We start from the raw sequence: 21,064 nt of genomic DNA, 5'->3' as shown, positions 1-21,064 counted from the left end.
TATATTATCAAAATATTGCCACTTTATTCTCGAAATATTGCCACTTTTAAAAAGTGTGACTTTAGAGAGAGAGAAAAAAAGAAAGAAGGGATTGAGGGGTAATTTAATCAGATTGGCTTTTTGGACAGGTCAGAGTCAATGTTTGAAGTTGTTGGCAATACACTGTAGATCTATGTGTTCAAAAGTAGCTCCTAATGTCTTCAAATCCCTGGGGAGAGAGGAGCTGCTACCCCTGGGGAGAGAGGAGCTGCTACCCCTGGAGAGAGAGGAGCTGCTACCCCTGGGGAGAGAGGAGCTGCTACCCCTGGGGAGAGAGGAGCTGCTACCCCTGGAGAGAGAGGAGCTGCTACCCCTGGGGAGAGAGGAGCTGCTACCCCTGGGGAGAGAGGAGCTGCTACCCCTGGAGAGAGAGGAGCTGCTACCCCTGGGGAGCGAGGAGCTGCTACCCCTGGGGAGAGAGGAGCTGCTACCCCTGGGGAGAGAGGAGCTGCTACCCCTGGGGAGAGAGGAGCTGCTACCCCTGGGGAGAGAGGAGCTACTACCCCTGGGGAGAGAGGAGCTGCTACCCCTGGGGAGAGAGGAGCTGCTACCCCTGGGGAGAGAGAGGAGCTGCACATTGTAAGAGCTGTAAAGAGAGAGGGAGTGGAGAGAGAACAGGCAGAACCTGATATGTAAATGAGCAGAGCAAACGAAAGTAACTTTCGACGACCGAATGATCATTCAGACTCTGTTTCTATTGAGAGAGAGATAAAAGGTAAGATGATTATTGTGTATTAATATAGTTGATGATATTGTTGTGTGTATTCATATAGTTGATGATATTGTTATGTGTATTCATGTAGTTGATGATATTGTCATGTGTATTCATATAGTTGATGATATTGTTATGTGTATTAATATAGTTGATGATATTGTTATGTGTATTCATATAGTTGATGATATTGTTGTGTGTATTCATATAGTTGATGATATTGTCATGTGTATTAATATAGTTGATGATATTGTTATGTGTATTAATATAGTTGATGATATTGTTATGTGTATTAATATAGTTGATGATATTGTTATGTGTATTCATATAGTTGGTGATATTGTTATGTGTATTAATATAGTTGATGATATTGTTATGTGTATTAATATAGTTGATGGTATTGTTATGTGTATTAATATAGTTGATGATATTGTTGTGTGTATTCATATAGTTAATTATATTTTTGGTGGACAGTGTTATAACAGTCCTACTCTCCTTAAAATGTTTTGGATATAAATTAGATGCGTGGGGTGAATTCGTTCTGTGCCCATCTGTGTGCCCCAGGGTGATCGCTCCTACACTATCTACAATCTAAAAGGGTTCTTTGGCTGTCCCCATAGGAGAACCCTTTGTAGAACCCTTTTTTTGGTACTAGGTAGAACCCTTCTGGGTTCCGTGAAGAACCCTTTCCACAGAGGGTTCTACATGGAAGCCAGAAGGGTTCTACCTGGAACCCAAAAGCGTTCTCCTATGGGGACGGCAGGAGGACCCGTTTGGAACCCTTTATTCTAAGAGTGTACTGGATCATAGGTCTATAGACAAGTCTTCTCAAAACATTTTAAAAACATTTTGTGGAAAGCCTAACAACAACTTACACTTCCTCAAAACAGGTTGTGTGTATTCATTAGTGCCGACCGTAGCAAAACGTTTGGCAACAGAAACCGTTTAGGTCACATTGTACAGTGTTTGGAGTAAACTGTTTATGCATCATTTTAGAACTGTTGGCTGTGGAGTAAACTAATGAATACAACCCAGTTTGTAGCCAACAACTCGGCTGTTTATACCTGATGCTGAAACCTGAATGTAGCCTGGGGGTATACTAATATGCAAGCTAGATATTCTGGTTTTCTAAAGCTAGCCAGCTTCAGTTATCTTCACATTCCATCTCAGGCCTCACCCATCAGAATATACAGAGTGCTAGTCATCAGGAAGCTGCTCTCTCAGCAGAACAGAAAATATCTCAATGACTTGACATGTTCTGGTTGTGAATTCAGGCTACAAGGTGACAATCCTGTCAGGGATTATTGTAAAGTGTGTAGATAAATTAAATGTATGGTGTAATGTTAGTATAGTGAATGACAGTAAAACACTCCTAACAGTCTACTACAACTGAGACAGGTTGGTGTAATGTTAGTATAGTGAATGACAGTAAAACACTCCTAACAGTCTACTACTACTGAGACAGGTTGGTGTCAGTTTAATCAGACAAAATGGAGCTGACTGGATGTGGTCAAGTCAAATTCAATGTATCAATATTCAGATATTATACTTCTACATTTAACATTTCATATGATAATGTAATTGTATCATAGTTCCTCTATAGTGTAGTGATCCTCTACATTTCATATGATAATGTAATTGTATAATAGTTCCTCTATAGTGTAGTGATCCTCTACATTTCATATGATAATGTAATTGTATCATAGTTCCTCTATAGTGTAGTGATCCTCTACATTTCATATGATAATGTAATTGTATCATAGTTCCTCTATAGTGTAGTGATCCTCTACATTTCATATGATAATGTAATTGTATTATAGTTCCTCTATAGTGTAGTGATCCTCTACATTTCATATGATAATGTAATTGTATCATAGTTCCTCTATAGTGTAGTGAGCCTCTACATTTCATATGATAATGTAATTGTATCATAGTTCCTCTATAGTGTAGTGATCCTCTACATTTCATATGATAATGTAATTGTATCATAGTTCCTCTATAGTGTAGTGATTCTCTACATTTCATATGATAATGTAATTGAGCCACTTCACAATTCCAACTAAGTGACCCAATTGGTGCCAATGGCGCGATGCGTAGGTTGTTGGCCTTTTACATGTGAGACCTGGGTTCACTTCCCTGCCCAGCTGTTTGCTACATTGGTGTCAGAAGTGGTATGGTGTCTGTGAGGTCATCAGAATGGACCGGATGTGTGAGGGGTCTGAGTAGTCGAAGCACGGGACTAATTAACACTGATACTGGGTTAACCCTATTAATACTGACACTGGGTTAACCCTATTGATATTGATACTGGGTTAACACTATTGATACTGATACTGGGTTAACACTATTGATATTGATACTGGGTTAACCCTATTGATACTGATACTGGGTTAACCCTATTGATACTGATACTGGGTTAACCCTATTAATACTGACACTGGGTTAACCCTATTGATATTGATACTGGGTTAACACTATTGATACTGATACTGGGTTAACACTATTGATATTGATACTGGGTTAACCCTATTGATACTGATACTGGGTTAACCCTATTGATACTGATACTGGGTTAACACTATTGATACTGATACTGGGTTAACACTATTGATATTGATACTGGGTTAACCCTATTGATACTGATACTGGGTTAACACTATTAATAATGATACTGGGTTAACACTATTGATACTGATACTGGGTTAACCCTATTGATACTGATATTGGGTTAACACTATTGATATTGATACTGGGTTAACACTATTTATACTGATACTGGGTTAACCCTATTGATACTGATACTGGGTTAACACTATTAATACTGATACTGGGTTAACCCTATTGATACTGATACTGGGTTAACACTATTGATATTGATACTGGGTTAACCCTATTAATACTGATACTGGGTTAACCCTATTTATACTGATACTGGGTTAACCCTACTGATACTAGGTTAACCCTATTGATACTGATACTGGGTTGACACTATTGATATTGATACTGGGTTAACCCTATTGATATTGATACTGGGTTAACCCTATTGATATTGATACTGGGTTAACCCTATTTATACTGATAATGGGTTAACCCTACTGATACTGGGTTAACCCTATTGATACTGATACTGGGTTGACACTATTGATATTGATACTGGGTTAACACTATTGATCCTGATACTGGGTTAACCCTATTGATACTGATACTGGGTTAACCCTATTAATACTGATACTGGGTTAACCCTATTGATACTGATACTGGGTTAACACTACTGATACTGATACTGGGTTAACCCTATTGATACTGATACTGGGTTAACCCTATTAATACTGATACTGGGTTAACACTATTGATACTGATACTGGGTTAACCCTATTTATACTGATACTGGGTTAACACTGTTGATACTGATACTGGGTTAACCCTATTGATACTGATACTGGGTTAACACTATTTATACTGATACTGGGTTAACACTATTAATACTGATTCTGGGTTAACAATATTGATACTGATACTGGGTACTGATACTGATAACCCTATTGATACTGATACTGGGTTAACCCTATTGATACTGATACTGGGTTAACACTATTTATACTGATACTGGGTTAACCCTATTGATACTGATACTGGGTTAACCCTATTGATACTGATACTGGGTTAACACTATTTATACTGATACTGGGTTAACCCTATTGATACTGATACTGGGTTAACCCTATTGATACTGATACTGGGTTAACCATATTGATACTGATACTGGGTTAACCCTATTGATACTGATACTGGGTTAACACTATTAATACTGATACTGGGTTAACCCTATTGATACTGATACTGGGTTAACACTATTGATATTGATACTGGGTTAACCCTATTAATACTGATACTGGGTTAACCCTATTTATACTGATACTGGGTTAACCCTACTGATACTGGGTTAACCCTATTGATACTGATACTGGGTTGACACTATTGATATTGATACTGGGTTAACACTATTGATCCTGATCCTGGGTTAACCCTATTGATACTGATACTGGGTTAACCCTATTAATACTGATACTGGGTTAACAATATTGATACTGATACTGGGTACTGATACTGATAACCCTATTGATACTGATACTGGGTTAACACTATTTATACTGATTCTGGGTTAACCCTATTGATACTGATACTGGGTTAACCCTATTGATACTGATACTGGGTTAACACTATTTATACTGATACTGGGTTAATCCTATTGATACTGATACTGGGTTAACCCTATTGATACTGATACTGGGTTAACACTATTAATACTGATACTGGGTTAACCCTATTGATACTGATACTGGGTTAACCCTATTGATACTGATACTGGGTTAACCATATTGATACTGATACTGGGTTAACCCTATTGATACTGATACTGGGTTAACACTATTAATACTGATACTGGGTTAACCCTATTGATACTGATACTGGGTTAACACTATTGATATTGATACTGGGTTAACCCTATTAATACTGATACTGGGTTAACCCTATTTATACTGATACTGGGTTAACCCTACTGATACTGGGTTAACCCTATTGATACTGATACTGGGTTGACACTATTGATATTGATACTGGGTTAACACTATTGATCCTGATCCTGGGTTAACCCTATTGATACTGATACTGGGTTAACCCTATTAATACTGATACTGGGTTAACAATATTGATACTGATACTGGGTACTGATACTGATAACCCTATTGATACTGATACTGGGTTAACACTATTTATACTGATTCTGGGTTAACCCTATTGATACTGATACTGGGTTAACCCTATTGATACTGATACTGGGTTAACACTATTTATACTGATACTGGGTTAATCCTATTGATACTGATACTGGGTTAACCCTATTGATACTGATACTGGGTTAACACTATTAATACTGATACTGGGTTAACCCTATTGATACTGATACTGGGTTAACCCTATTGATACTGATACTGGGTTAACCATATTGATACTGATACTGGGTTAACCCTATTGATACTGATACTGGGTTAACACTATTAATACTGATACTGGGTTAACCCTATTGATACTGATACTGGGTTAACACTATTGATATTGATACTGGGTTAACCCTATTAATACTGATACTGGGTTAACCCTATTTATACTGATACTGGGTTAACCCTACTGATACTGGGTTAACCCTATTGATACTGATACTGGGTTGACACTATTGATATTGATACTGGGTTAACACTATTGATCCTGATCCTGGGTTAACCCTATTGATACTGATACTGGGTTAACCCTATTAATACTGATACTGGGTTAACCCTATTGATACTGATACTGGGTTAACACTACTGATACTGATACTGGGTTAACAGTATTGATACTGATACTGGGTTAACCCTATTGATACTGATACTGGGTTAACACTATTGATACTGATACTGGGTTAACCCTATTAATACTGATACTGGGTTAACACTATTGATACTGATACTGGGTTAACCCTATTTATACTGATACTGGGTTAACACTGTTGATACTGATACTGGGTTAACCCTATTGATACTGATACTGGGTTAACACTATTTATACTGATACTGGGTTAACACTATTAATACTGATTCTGGGTTAACAATATTGATACTGATACTGGGTACTGATACTGATAACCCTATTGATACTGATACTGGGTTAACACTATTTATACTGATTCTGGGTTAACCCTATTGATACTGATACTGGGTTAACCCTATTGATACTGATACTGGGTTAACACTATTTATACTGATACTGGGTTAACCCTATTGATACCGATACTGGGTTAACCCTATTGATACTGATACTGGGTTAACACTATTGATACTGATACTGGGTTAACCCTATTGATACTGATACTGGGTTAACCCTATTTATACTGATACTGGGTTAACACTGTTGATACTGATACTGGGTTAACCCTATCGATACTGATACTGGGTTAACACTATTTATACTGATACTGGGTTAACACTATTAATACTGATTCTGGGTTAACAATATTGATACTGATACTGGGTACTGATACTGATAACCCTATTGATACTGATACTGGGTTAACACTATTTATACTGATTCTGGGTTAACCCTATTGATACTGATACTGGGTTAACCCTATTGATACTGATACTGGGTTAACACTATTTATACTGATACTGGGTTAACCCTATTGATACTGATACTGGGTTAACCCTATTGATACTGATACTGGGTTAACACTATTGATACTGATACAGGGTTAACCCTATTGATACTAATACTGGGTTAACCCTATTGATACTGATACTGGGTTAACCATATTGATACTGATACTGGGTTAACCCTATTGATACTGATACTGGGTTAACACTATTAATACTGATACTGGGTTAACCCTATTGATACTGATACTGGGTTAACACTATTGATATTGATACTGGGTTAACCCTATTAATACTGATACTGGGTTAACCCTATTTATACTGATACTGGGTTAACCCTACTGATACTGGGTTAACCCTATTGATACTGATACTGGGTTGACACTATTGATATTGATACTGGGTTAACACTATTGATCCTGATACTGGGTTAACCCTATTGATACTGATACTGGGTTAACCCTATTGATACTGATACTGGGTTAACACTATTGATACTGATACTGGGTTAACCCTATTGATACTGATACTGGGTTAACCCTATTGATACTGATACTGGGTTAACACTACTGATACTGATACTGGGTTAACAGTATTGATACTCATACTAGGTTAACCCTATTGATACTGATACTGGGTTAACCCTATTGATACTGATACTGGGTTAACACTATTGATACTGATACTGGGTTAACCCTATTAATACTGATACTGGGTTAACACTATTGATACTGATACTGGGTTAACCCTATTTATACTGACACTGGGTTAACACTGTTGATACTGATACTGGGTTAACCCTATTGATACTGATACTGGGTTAACACTATTTATACTGATACTGGGTTAACACTATTAATACTGATTCTGGGTTAACCCTATTGATACTGATACTGGGGTAACACTATTTATACTGATACTGGGTTAACCCTATTGATACTGATACTGGGTTAACCCTATTGATACTGATACTGGGTTAACCATATTGATACTGATACTGGGTTAACACTATTGATACTGATACTGGGTTAACCCTATTGATACTGATACTGGGTTAACCCTATTGATACTGATACTGGGTTAACCCTACTTGGGGCGGCAGGTAGCTGCGCTCCAACGCTCTAGTGGTTAGTTAGAGCGTTGGATTAGTAACTGAAAGGCTGCAAGATCAAATCCCTGAGCTGACAAGGTAAAAATCGGTTGTTTACCCCTGAACAAGGCAGTTAACCCACTGTTCCTAAGCCATCATTGAAAATAAGAATTTGTTCTTAACTGACTTGCCTAGTAAAATAAATAAATAAATACTGGGTTAACCCTATTTGTGCGATGCATAGGGTGTTTTCCTTGTTCACCAGCGACCTGGGTTCACTGCCCTGCACCACTGTTTGCTACAATATTAATATCATAGACTATCTGTTAAACGAAGAGACACCACAATATGAGTGAAAGGATTTCAGGATAATATCAGTGAGTGTTGATTTAGAGTTGTCTTCTGGGTTCATCCTTGTAGCTGCCTTTATCAACAGGGTGAAATGTAACAAATGACATCAGAGTTGGGAGATAACCAGGTCCCAGTTTAAATCACCATGACGACCATTTCATTATTTCTCCAGAGCAGCAAGGGAATCTAGAGACTCAACCTTTGTAGAATCACAATCACCTTTATTCACAATGTACATTTGCACGTACATATGTAGGATCTTAATTTGAGCCAGTTTACTACAGCAGGAAAATATTCCTGCAGCAACAGAAAATGTGAATTATTATGTGAATTATAATTAATGGACATTTTTGTAGGGTTTACTACATTTTTCGTAAGGAAAACTCAAGTCTGAAATATCTAAGTGGAAATTACAAACTTCAGAAGCCTTTTTAAACCTCAAATACACTACAAGTTTTACATTTCCTGCATTGCTTGAAAGTTCTTCTGCAGTGGGGGTGATCAAATTAAGATCCTACATCTGTACACATAATTGTACATGGGGATATGTATGGGGTATATAACATCCAATCACAGAGGTTTACATCAGCTGACAGTTGCAATGTTATTGCTAATAACTCAAACTGCCCTTTTCAGATAAAGACATAAACTCTGTACAGATGTAGGATCTTAATTTGATCACCCTGTTGCAGAAAAACTAAACTTGTAGTGTATTTGAGTGTAATTAAACTTTAGAAAAGGTTTCTGAAGATGATAAATTCCACTTTTCCATTTTAAAACTGTTCATTAATTATAATCCACACAATAATTCAAATGTCCTGTTTCTGCAGGATTATTTTTCTGGTGTAGCAAACTGGCTCAAATTAAGATCCAACATCTGCAGCAATATACCCCTCTCTAATGTATATGACTATATCAGGATTCACTTTTGTCCATTTGACATCTTGTATTTACTGTTGTTTAGGCTGGTTGAATGAGTTGGCTGTGAAAGCTACTTCATCTGCAAGAAAACAGGCGGCTGCACCAGTGACTGTCAGAAGTTTTGTGATTTCCTCATATGAACGTGAAAGTAAGTGTGTAGTCTACGCAGTTACAAAAATGGCTGTTGAAACTGTGGCACATATTTCTCGGTAACATTGAATAAATGTGTTGGTATGTAGGAAAGACGGTCAGACTCTCGTACTGTTGGTCTAGACTACCTACAAACTATTATAAGGCTATGATCACTTATCATGCCGACAAACCTGATGGTCTCTGTGAACTGATCTGAACAGGTTTAGGCTGGTCATCTATGATATGTAGGTTATATACAGTACATTCTCTGTCCTGCTACTGGTAGGACTATAACATTATGTTGATCTGAATAGGTTTAGACTGGTCATCTATGATATGCAGGTTATATACAGTACATTCTCTGTCCTGCTACTGGTAGGACTATAACATTATGTTGATCTGAACAGGTTTAGGCTGGTCATCTATGATATGTAGGTTATATACAGTACATTCTCTGTCCTGCTACTGGTAGGACTATAACATTATGTTGATCTGAACAGGTTTAGGCTGGTCATCTATGATATGTAGGTTATATACAGTACATTCTCTGTCCTGCTACTGGTAGGACTATAACATTATGTTGATCTGAACAGGTTTAGACTGGTCATCTATGATATGTAGGCTATAGCCGAGGTATAGACCTTGATCTGCATGTCACTAACAAACTGCTATTATACATTATAACCTAGCCTACTTTACATAATATAACATCTCTCACTTGATGCAAAAAAACCTTTCTGAATGGATCAACAATTTCCTCCTCGGATCAATCATGTCCGTTTTAGCCCTTCTGTCTACATTCTCAGATACGTTTAGAAAAGAACAGATTGAAAGACAATAAATAGTCTACTGTTAGTGAATACAAATACGTGTGAGACATGGCCTTGTGTTGCTGTACTGTCTATAACTACCTTAACAAACAGAGACGTATTATTATTATTATTATTATTATTATTATTATTATTGTTGCTGTACTGTCTATAACTACCTTAACAAACAGAGACGTATTATTATTATTATTATTATTATTATTATTGTTGCTGTACTGTCTATAACTAACTTAACAAACAGTGACATATTAATATTATTATTATTATTATTGTTGCTGTACTGTCTATAACTACCTTAACAAACAGTGACTTATTATTATTATTATTATTGTTGTTGTTGTTCTTCTGTCTATAACTACCTTAACAAACAGTAACTTATTATTATTATTATTGTTATTATTGTTGCTGAACTGTCTATAACTAACTTAACAAACAGTGACATATTAATATTATTATTATTATTATTGTTGCTGTTCTGTCTAGAACTACCTTAACAAACAGTGACTTATTATTATCAGTATTATTATTATTATTATTATTATTATTATTATTATTATTATTGTTATTACTATTGTTGCTGTACTGTCTATAAATACCTTAACAAACAGTGACTTATTATTATCAGTATTATTATTATTATTATTATTATTATTATTATTATTATTATTGTTATTACTATTGTTGCTGTACTGTCTATAACTACCTTAACAAACAGTGACTTATTATTATTATTATTATTATTATTATTATTATTATTATTGTTGCTGTACTGTCTATAAATACCTTAACAAACAGTGACTTATTATTATTATTATTATTATTATTATTATTATTATTGTTGCTGTACTGTCTATAAATACCTTAACAAACAGTGACTTATTATTATTATTATTATTATTATTATTATTGTTATTGTTGCTGTACTGTCTATAACTACCTTAACAAACAGTGACTTATTATTATTATTATTATTATTATTATTGTTGCTGTACTGTGTAGAAATACCATAACAAACAGTCAATTATTATTATTATTATTATTATTATTGTTATTGTTGTTGTACTGTCTATAACTACCTTAACAAACAGTGACTTATTATTATTATTGACAGTTACCATGGAGATGAAATGTCACAACAACATGTTAATGTGATGCTTTAAATCACCTGAATGTTTCTATGTCTGTTAGTAAATGCTTATTTCTCAAAGAAATAATGAATACATGAGAACAATTGACAGTCAAGAACTAGTTGTCACTGTGTTAACCACAACCAACATGTTGGATCTCTGTTTAGTTGTCACTGTGTTAACCACAACCAACATGCTGGATCTCTGTTTAGTTGTCACTGTGTTAACCACAACCAACATGCTGGATCTCTGTTTAGTTGTTACTGTGTTAACCACAACCAACATGCTGGATCTCTGTTTAGTTGTCACTGTGTTAACCACAACCAACATGCTGGATCTCTGTTTACAGGGGTCAGTGCTCTAAAATGAGTCTCTCTGGGGAGAGAGAGGAGGGGGGCCCTGCCTCTAAAATGAGTCTCTCTGGGGAGAGAGAGGAGGGGGGCCCTGCCTCTAAAATGAGTCTCTCTGGGGAGAGAGAGGAGGGGGCCCCTGCCCCCAAAATGCGTCTCTCTGGGGGACATGACACCAAAGCTAAGAGGTAAGATGACAATTTTATGAAGAATTGATTTAGTTTATTTTCTAAATAAATAGCTATCTTAAGGTGAATGCACTTACTGTAAATCTCTCTGGATAAGAGCATCTGCTAAATCAGGGGTTCTCAATCCGGGGTCTGTGGAGGTACTGCAGGGGTTCTGCAGGAAGCGTGGGGAGTGGTGGTGTATCCAGGGAGAAAACTAAACTAATATTCTGAAATGTCATTGTGGTCTTGTGTTCCAATCTATTGGAATTATTTAGCAACTGCAGTAGTGCAGAAAAAATGTGTTATTCCTTACTAAAGTAGTAATTACTGAGAATTACTAGTTAATTGTATCACTTACAATCATAAAATAACAACTTATACCATAACAAACAATTAAACTGACATAAACCAAAATCACTATATATGTAGTTATTTAGTTAATTACCAAATTGAGCCGGTCGGTCACATTTGAGAGTGAGGGAGATATATAGCATTTTGCAAAAAAAACATGATTTTTGTCTCTCTGAAATGAAACCATCAAGTGATAGATTTTAAACAAATCCTTGTCTGTGAGAGATGTAATAATTAATACATAATTTCTTTAAACAATAAAAGCTAATTTCTGTAAAGTGATATGTTGCGTTTTGGAACTCTTCTTATGTTTCCCATCTGAGATCAGAGTAGATGAGAGATGTAATGTTTGTCTCTGTTTTGTTGAAGACCAATCAAGCAGGAGAGACCAGCCTCCCCTGTTCCCAGCTGTGTGTCCATGAAGAGTGACCGGTCTATGGATACACCTATTCGGTTTAGAGAGGGAGACTTTTCTACTGAACAAAGGTAAGAAGAACTCATGGGTCATGGTCAGTGAGTTAAACAACACTGTCTCTAGTCATTTCTCCTCTCCCATTTTCACATTTCTTTTGGTTGTTTTCATAATCCATAGGCTAATCCTTTAGTCCATTTTCATAGTCCTAAAACAATATTAAACAAACACAACGTTCCCTCCCTGCGTATGGATACTTCAGTCCCCAGAGGTCTTAACCTAGAGAAGGACTATAGTATGTTTAGTCCCCAGAGGTCTTAACCTATAGAATGACTATAGTATGTTTAGTCCCAGAGGTCTTAACCTATAGAGGTCCTAACCTCTCCAACTCTCCCTGACCTGAGTGTGTTAACTCCTGAGAGTCTAGGGGGGAACCATAAACCTGCCTCTCCAACTCTCCCTGACCTGAGTGTGTTAACTCCTGAGAGTCTAGGGGGAACCATAAACCTGCCTCTCCAACTCTCCCTGACCTGAGTGTGTTAACTCCTGAGAGTCTAGGGGGAACCATAAACCTGCCTCTCCAACTCTCCCTGACCTGAGTGTGTTAACTCCTGAGAGTCTAGGGGGGAACCATAAACCTGCCTCTCCAACTCTCCCTGACCTGAGTGTGTTAACTCCTGAGAGTCTAGGGGGGAACCATAAACCTGCCTCTCCAACTCTCCCTGACCTGAGTGTGTTAACTCCTGAGAGTCTAGGGGGGAACCATAAACCTGCCTCTCCATCTCTCCCTGACCTGAGTGTTTTAACTCCTGAGAGTCTAGGGGGGAACCATAAACCTGCCTCTCCAACTCTCCCTGACCTGAGTGTGTTAACTCCTGAGAGTCTAGGGGGGAACCATAAACCTGCCTCTCCAACTCTCCCTGACCTGAGTGTTTTAACTCCTGAGAGTCTAGGGGGGGAACCATAAACCTGCCTCTCCATCTCTCCCTGACCTGAGTGTGTTAACTCCTGAGAGTCTAGGGGGAACCATAAACCTGCCTCTCCATCTCTCCCTGACCTGAGTGTGTTAACTCCTGAGAGTCTAGGGGAACCATAAACCTGCCTCTCCATCTCTCCCTGACCTGAGTGTGTTAACTCCTGAGAGTCTAGGGGGACCATAAACCTGCCTCTCCATCTCTCCCTGACCTGAGTGTGTTAACTCCTGAGAGTCTAGGGGGGGAACCATAAACCTGCCTCTCCAACTCTCCCTGACCTGAGTGTGTTAACTCCTGAGAGTCTAGGGGGGGAACCATAAACCTGCCTCTCCATCTCTCCCTGACCTGAGTGTGTTAACTCCTGAGAGTCTAGGGGAACCATAAACCTGCCTCTCCAACTCTCCCTGACCTGAGTGTTTTAACTCCTGAGAGTCTAGGGGGGAACCATAAACCTGCCTCTCCATCTCTCCCTGACCTGAGTGTGTTAACTCCTGAGAGTCTAGGGGGGAACCATAAACCTGCCTCTCCAACTCTCCCTGACCTGAGTGTTTTAACTCCTGAGAGTCTAGGGGGGGGAACCATAAACCAGCCTCTCCATCTCTCCCTGACCTGAGTGTGTTAACTCCTGAGAGTCTAGGGGGGAACCATAAACCTGCCTCTCCATCTCTCCCTGACCTGAGTGTGTTAACTCCTGAGAGTCTAGGGGGGAACCATAAACCTGCCTCTCCATCTCTCCCTGACCTGAGTGTGTTAACTCCTGAGTGTCTAGGGGGGAACCATAAACCTGCCTCTCCAACTCTCCCTGACCTGAGTGTGTTAACTCCTGAGAGTCTAGGGGGGGAACCATAATCCTGCCTCTCCATCTCTCCCTGACCTGAGTGTGTTAACTCCTGAGAGTCTAGGGGGGAACCATAAACCTGCCTCTCCATCTCTCCCTGACCTGAGTGTGTTAACTCCTGAGAGTCTAGGGGGGGAACCATAAACCTGCCTCTCCATCTCTCCCTGACCTGAGTGTTTTAACTCCTGAGAGTCTAGGGGAACCATAAACCTGCCTCTCCATCTCTCCCTGACCTGAGTGTTTTAACTCCTGAGAGTCTAGGGGGGAACCATAAACCTGCCTCTCCAACTCTCCCTGACCTGAGTGTTTTAACTCCTGAGAGACACCATGCCATGATTAGATAGTGAAACAACACACCAATCTCTTTCATAATTTCTTTAAACAATAAAGGCAAATTTCCAAACATTTCTGTAAAGTGATATGTTGCATTTTGGAATGAAACTCTTCTTATGTTTCCCATCTGAGATCAGAGTAGATGAGAGATGTAATGTTTGTCTCTGTTGTGTTGAAGACCAATCAAGCAGGAGAGACCAGCCTCCCCTGTACCCAGCTGTGTGTCCATGAAGAGTGACCAGTCTATGGAACCTCCTATGAAGTTTAGAGAGGGAGACTTTTCTACTGAACAAAGGTAAGAAGAACTCATGGGTCATGGTCAGTGAGTTAAACAACACTGTCTCTAGTCATTTCTCCTCTCCCATTTTCACATTTCTTTTTGTTGTTTTCATAATCCGTAGGCTAATCTTTTTTTCCATTTTCATAGTCCTAAAACAATATTAAACAAACACAACATTCCCTCCGTGTGTGTGTGTGTGTGTGTGTGTGTGTGTGTGTGTGTGCACTCCCTGGATGAGGAGATGTAATCTCTATCCTGATTGCCTAGTCACTTTTACCCCTACCTACATGTACACTACCGTTCAAAAGTTTGGAGTCACTTAGTAATGTCCATATTTTCGAAAGAAAAGTAAAAAAATGTGTCCATTAAAATAACATCAAATTGATCAGAAATACAGTGTACACATTGTTAACTTCTCTAGGGTAGGGAGCAGTATTTTGACGTCCGGATGAAAGGCATGCCCAAATTAAACTGCCTGCTACTCAGGCTCAGAAGGTAGGAAATGCATAGTATTAGTAGATTTGGATAGAAAACACTCTGAAGTTTCTAAAACTGTTTGAATGATGTCTGTGAGTATAACAGAACTCATATGGCAGGCAAAAACCTGAGAAAAATCCACCCAGGAAGTGGGAAATCTGAGGGTTGTAGTTTTTTCAAGTGATTGCCTATTGCCTACACAGTGACTTAGGGTTAATTTTGCACTTCCTAAGGCGTCCACTAGATGTCATCAGTCTTTAGAACGTTGTTTCATGCTTCTACTGTGAATATTGAGTCAGATGAGTGACGAAATGACATGAGCTCAGAGGTGCGCTCTCACGTGAGTGTGAGCTGTGTTCCTTTTCTTTTCTGAAGACATTGGATTGTCCGGTTGGAATATTACTGAAGATTTATGTTAAAAACATCCTAAAGATTGATGCTATACATCATTTGACATATTTCTACGAACGTAAATAGAACTTCTTTTTACTTTTCGTCGTGACTTTTTTGCGCGCTTCCTGCATTTGGGGGAGTGGACTGAACGCGCGAACAAAAAGGAGGTATTTGCACGTAAATGAAGAACTTTATCGAACAAAACAAACATTTATTGTGGACCTGGGATTCCTGGTAGTGCATTCTGATGAAGATCATCAAAGGTAAGGGAATATTTATAATATTATTTCTGAGTTTTATTGACTCCACAAAATGGCGGGTTTGGTTTCCTGACTGAGCGCCGTACTCAGATTATTGCAAAGTGTGTTTCCTTGTAAAGTTTTTTTTAAATCTGACACAGCGGTTGCATTAAGGAGAAGTGTATCTATAATTCTTTGAATAACAGTTTAATATTTTATCAACGTTTATGATGAGTATTTCTGTAAATTGATGTGCTCATTCACCGGAAGTTTTGGGACATTTCTGAACATTACACGTCAATGTAATATGGGGTTTTTGGATATAAATATGAACTTCATCGAGGAAAACATACATGTATTGTGTAACATGAAGTCCTATGAGTGCCATCTGATGAAGATCATCAAAGGTTAGTGATTAATTTTAGCTGTATTTCTGTTTTTTGTGACGCCTCTCCTTGCTTGGAAAATGGCTGTGTTTTTTCTTGTCTAGGTGCTGTCCTAACAATCTAATGCTATGCTTTTGCCGTAAAGCCTTTTTTGAAATCGGACAATGTGGTTCGATTAACGAGAAGTTTATCTTTAAAATGGGATATAATAGTTGTATGTTTGAGAAATTTGAATTATGAGATTTTTGTTGTTTTGAGTTTGGCGCCCTGCTATTTCACTGGCTGTTGAATAGTGTGTCCCGCAGTTGGGACAGTCACGTCCCACATACCCAAGAGGTTAATGACTATTGTAGCTGGAAAACACTGATTTTTTATGGAATATCTACATAGGCGTACAGAGGCCCATTATCAGCAACCATCACTCCTGTGTTCCAATGGCACGTTGTGTTCGCTAATCCAAGTTTATAATTTTAAAAGGGTAATTGATCATTAGAAAATCCTTTTGCAATTATGTTAGCACAGCTGAAAACTGTTGTTCTGATTAAAGAAGCAATAAAACTGGCCTTCTTTAGACTAATTGAGTATCTAGGACATTAGTATTTGTGGGTTTGTTTACAGGCTCAAAATGGCCAGAAACAAAGTACTTTCTTCTGAAACTCATCAATCTATTCTTGTTCTTAGAAAGTAAGGCTATTCCATGCGAGTAATTGCTAAGAAACTGAAGATCTCATACAACACTGTGTACTACTCCCTTCACAGAACAGCGCAAACTGGCTCTAACCAGAATAGAAAGAGGAGTGGGAGGCCCCGATGCACAACTGAGAAAGAGGACAAGTACATCAGAGTGTCTAGTTTGAGAAACAGACGCCTCACAAGTCCTCAACTGGTAGCTTCATTGAATAGTAACCACAAACCACCAGTCTCAACGTCTCGCCTTCTAGGCAGAGTTCCTCTGTCCAGTGTCTGTGTTCTTTTGCCCATCTTAATATTTACATTTTTTTGGCCAGTCTGAGATATGGCTTTTTCTTTGCAACTCTGCCTAGAAGGCCAGCATCCCGGAGTTGCCTCTTCACTGTTGACGTTGAGACTGGTGTTTTGAGGGTAAAGTAAAGTATAAAATAAAAATTATTAAATTAAATAATAAAGTAAGAATTTCTGAACAATAATTGATTCTACTGGACAGAGTAAGAGAATAAATACCTGGAATAAGATATTACTAGTTAGTAGAACTGTTTCTTGAGCTGAGTTGCTGACAGACAGCAGTTTTCAAAGTGGAAACTAATCAGTAGGTCTACATGTTATCAGTAAAACGTCTGGTAAAGATGGTGGAGGAGCTTTTACATTATATGGTTTTATGTTTATCTCAGGGTTTCTCAATCCTTTTGTTCTACCAGCACTTACACACCTGATTCAACTAATCATTAAATATATATTTGAAGATAGATTTAAGGCATCATTAAAACCTTTTGGGTTTGTAGGCCTGTTTACAATTATTAAAGTCCTACAGTAATTCATATTTTGGAGGAAAAAAACACAGCTAAACTTGGTTACGAGTAAATTATATGTTTAGCAAAAATAACATAAGAAGGACTATAATAAAAAAACTGAAGCAAGATTCGGTACAATGTCATGATTTGCTGCTGTCGCATGCAACTGACTGTTACCTCTGGTTACTGTTGTAAATGCCTCTGGGTTTAGAACTCTGTGTCTCAGTGCCCTGCGACAGTGGGAAGTTCGTTTTGCATGGCCCGGTGCTACAGGTGAGTGGAGTTTTATTTTAAGGAACAATGGAATGGTCTAAAATGCGTAAACTCTGCGCACCCGGGGAGCCGGGCAATGCAAAACGAATTCACCCAGTGACCGTTGCTTTATTTCCTTATATGAAATTGAAAGTAACTTTGTAGCCTGCGCAGTTACAAAATGTCTGTTGACACTGTGGCTCATATGTCTCTAGAATATTAGAACAGTGGTGGAAAAAGTACTCAATTCTCATACTTGAGTAAAAGTAAAGATACCTTAATAGAAAATGACTCAATTAAAAGTGAAAGTCACCCAGTAAAATACTTCTTCAGTAAAAGTCAAAGTATTTGGTTTCAAATATAATTAAGTATCAAAAGTAAATGTAATTGCTAAAATATACTTAAGCATCAAAAGTAAAAGTAAAGTAGTGATCATTTAAAATTCATTTTATTAAGCAAACCAGACGGCACAATTTTCTTGTTATTTTAATTTACGGATAGCCAGAGTCACACTCCAACACTCAGACATCATTTAAAAATGAAGCATTTGTGTTTAGTGAGTCTGCCAGATCAGAGGCAGTAATGACCAGGGATGTTCTCTGTTTAGTGAGTCCTCCAGATCAGAGGCAGTAGGGATGACCAGGGATGTTCTCTGTTTAGTGAGTCCTCCAGATCAGAGGCAGTAGGGATGACCAGGGATGTTCTCTGTTTAGTGAGTCCTCCAGATCAGAGGCAGTAGGGATGTTCTCTTGATAAGTGTTCAAATTGGACCGTTTTCTGTCCTGCTAAGCATTCAACATGTAACGAGTACTTTTGGGTGTCAGGGAAAATGTATGGAGTAAAAAGTACATCATTTTCTTTAGGAATGCAGTGAAGTAAAAGAGAAAGTTGTTAAAAATATATTTCTCAAAGAGATAATGAATGAATGAGAACAATTGACATTCAAGAATTAGTCACTGTGTTGACCACAACCAACATGCTGGATCTCTGTTTAGTTGTTACTGTGTTAACCACAACCAACATGCTGGATCTCTGTTTAGTTGTCACTGTGTTAACCACAACCAACATGCTGGATCTCTGTTTAGTTGTCACTGTGTTAACCACAACCAACATGTTGGATCTCTGTTTAGTTGTCACTGTGTTAACCACAACCAACATGCTGGATCTCTGTTTAGTTGTCACTGTGTTAACACAACCAACATGCTGGATCTCTGTTTAGTTGTCACTGTGTTAACCACAACCAACATGCTGGATCTCTGTTTAGTTGTCACTGTGTTAACCACAACCAACATGTTGGATCTCTGTTTAGTTGTCACTGTGTTAACCACAACCAACATGCTGGATCTCTGTTTAGCTGTCACTGTGTTAACCACAATCAACATGTTGGATCTCTGTTTAGGGGTCAGTTCTCTAAAATGAGTCTCTCTGGGGAGAGAGAGGAGGGGGGCCCTGCCTCTAAAATGAGTCTCTCTGGCGAGAGGAAGGAGGGGGGCCCTGCCTCTAAAATGAGTCTCTCTGGGGAGAGAGAGGAGGGGGGCCCTGCCTCTAAAATGAGTCTCTCTGGCGAGAGAGAGAAGGGGGGCCCTGCCTCCAAAATGCATCTCTCTGGCGGACATAACACCAAAGCTAAGAGGTAAGATGACAATTTTATGAATAATTAACTAAGTTTATTTCCTAAATAAATAGCTATCTTAAGGTGAATGCAGTTACTGTAAATCTCTCTGGATAAGAGCATCTGCTAAATCAGGGGTTCTCAATCCGGGGTCTGCGGAGGTACTGCAGGGGTTCTGCAGGAAGCGCGGGGAGTGGTGGTGTATCCAGGGAGAAAACTAAACTAATATTCTGAAATGTCATTGTGGTCTTATGTTCCCATCTATTGGAATTATTTAGCAACTGCAGTAGTGCTGAAAAAATGTGTTATTCCTTACTAAAGTAGTAATTACTGAGAATTACTAGTTAATTTTATCACTTACAATCATAAAATAACAACTTATACCATAACAAACAATTAAACTGACATAAACCAAAATCACTATATATGTAGTTATTTAGTTAATGACCAAATTGAGCCGGTCGGTCACATTTGAGAGTGAGGGAGATATATAGCATTTTGCATAAAAAAAACATCATTTTTGTCTCTCTGAAATGAAACCATCAAGTGATAGATTTTAAACAAATCCTTGTCTGTGAGAGATGTAATAATTAATACATAATTTCTTTAAACAATAAAAGCTCATTTCTGTAAAGTGATATGTTGCGTTTTGGAACTCTTCTTATGTTTCCCATCTGAGATCAGAGTAGATGAGAGATGTAATGTTTGTCTCTGTTGTGTTGAAGACCAATCAAGCAGGAGAGACCAGCCTCCCCTGTTCCCAGCTGTGTGTCCATGAAGAGTGACCGGTCTATGGATCCTCTTATAGAGTTTAGAGAGGGAGACTTTTCTACTGTACAAAGGTAAGAAGAACTCATGGGTCATGGTCAGTGTGTTAAACAACACTGTCTCTAGTCATTTCTCCTACTTTAGTCCATTTTCATAGTCCTAAAACAGTGTGTGTGTGTGTGTGTGTGTGTGTGTGTGTGTGTGTGTGTGTGTGTGTGTGTGTGTGTGTGTGTGTACTGTAATCTCATGTTTTGTCCACAGAAACCAACAGGAGAGATCAGAGTCAGAGATTCTCAGTGGTCAGTCTTCCCAGAGTCATCAAACAGACCTGGACTCTATATTCAGTGTA

The 21,064-nt window shown here is 38.3% G+C and overlaps 2 long non-coding RNA genes across 3 annotated transcripts in view; both read left to right on the top strand.

The window, feature by feature from the left end:
- Window positions 1-20,789, top strand: part of LOC123733241 (uncharacterized) — a 52,828-nt gene extending 32,039 nt beyond the window's left edge. The window contains exons 2-3 of the long non-coding RNA XR_006763672.1: window positions 19,735-19,968; window positions 20,673-20,789. This is a non-coding gene — a long non-coding RNA (uncharacterized lncRNA). The remainder of the gene's footprint in view (window positions 1-19,734; window positions 19,969-20,672) is intronic.
- Window positions 710-11,802, top strand: LOC123733242 (uncharacterized). 2 transcript variants are annotated; one of them, XR_006763673.1, is made up of 3 exons: window positions 710-754; window positions 9,348-9,452; window positions 11,743-11,802. It is a non-coding gene; the product is annotated as an uncharacterized lncRNA (long non-coding RNA). The 2 variants fall into 2 exon arrangements; XR_006763674.1 differs by lacking the exon at window positions 710-754 and adding an exon at window positions 2,009-2,033.
- Window positions 20,790-21,064: the final 275 nt, after the last annotated feature.

The sequence above is a fragment of the Salmo salar genome, unplaced genomic scaffold (genome assembly GCF_905237065.1).
Source record: "Salmo salar unplaced genomic scaffold, Ssal_v3.1, whole genome shotgun sequence".
In the NCBI taxonomy this organism is placed as follows: domain Eukaryota; kingdom Metazoa; phylum Chordata; class Actinopteri; order Salmoniformes; family Salmonidae; genus Salmo; species Salmo salar.
This window is presented reverse-complemented; position numbering and strand designations above follow the sequence as displayed.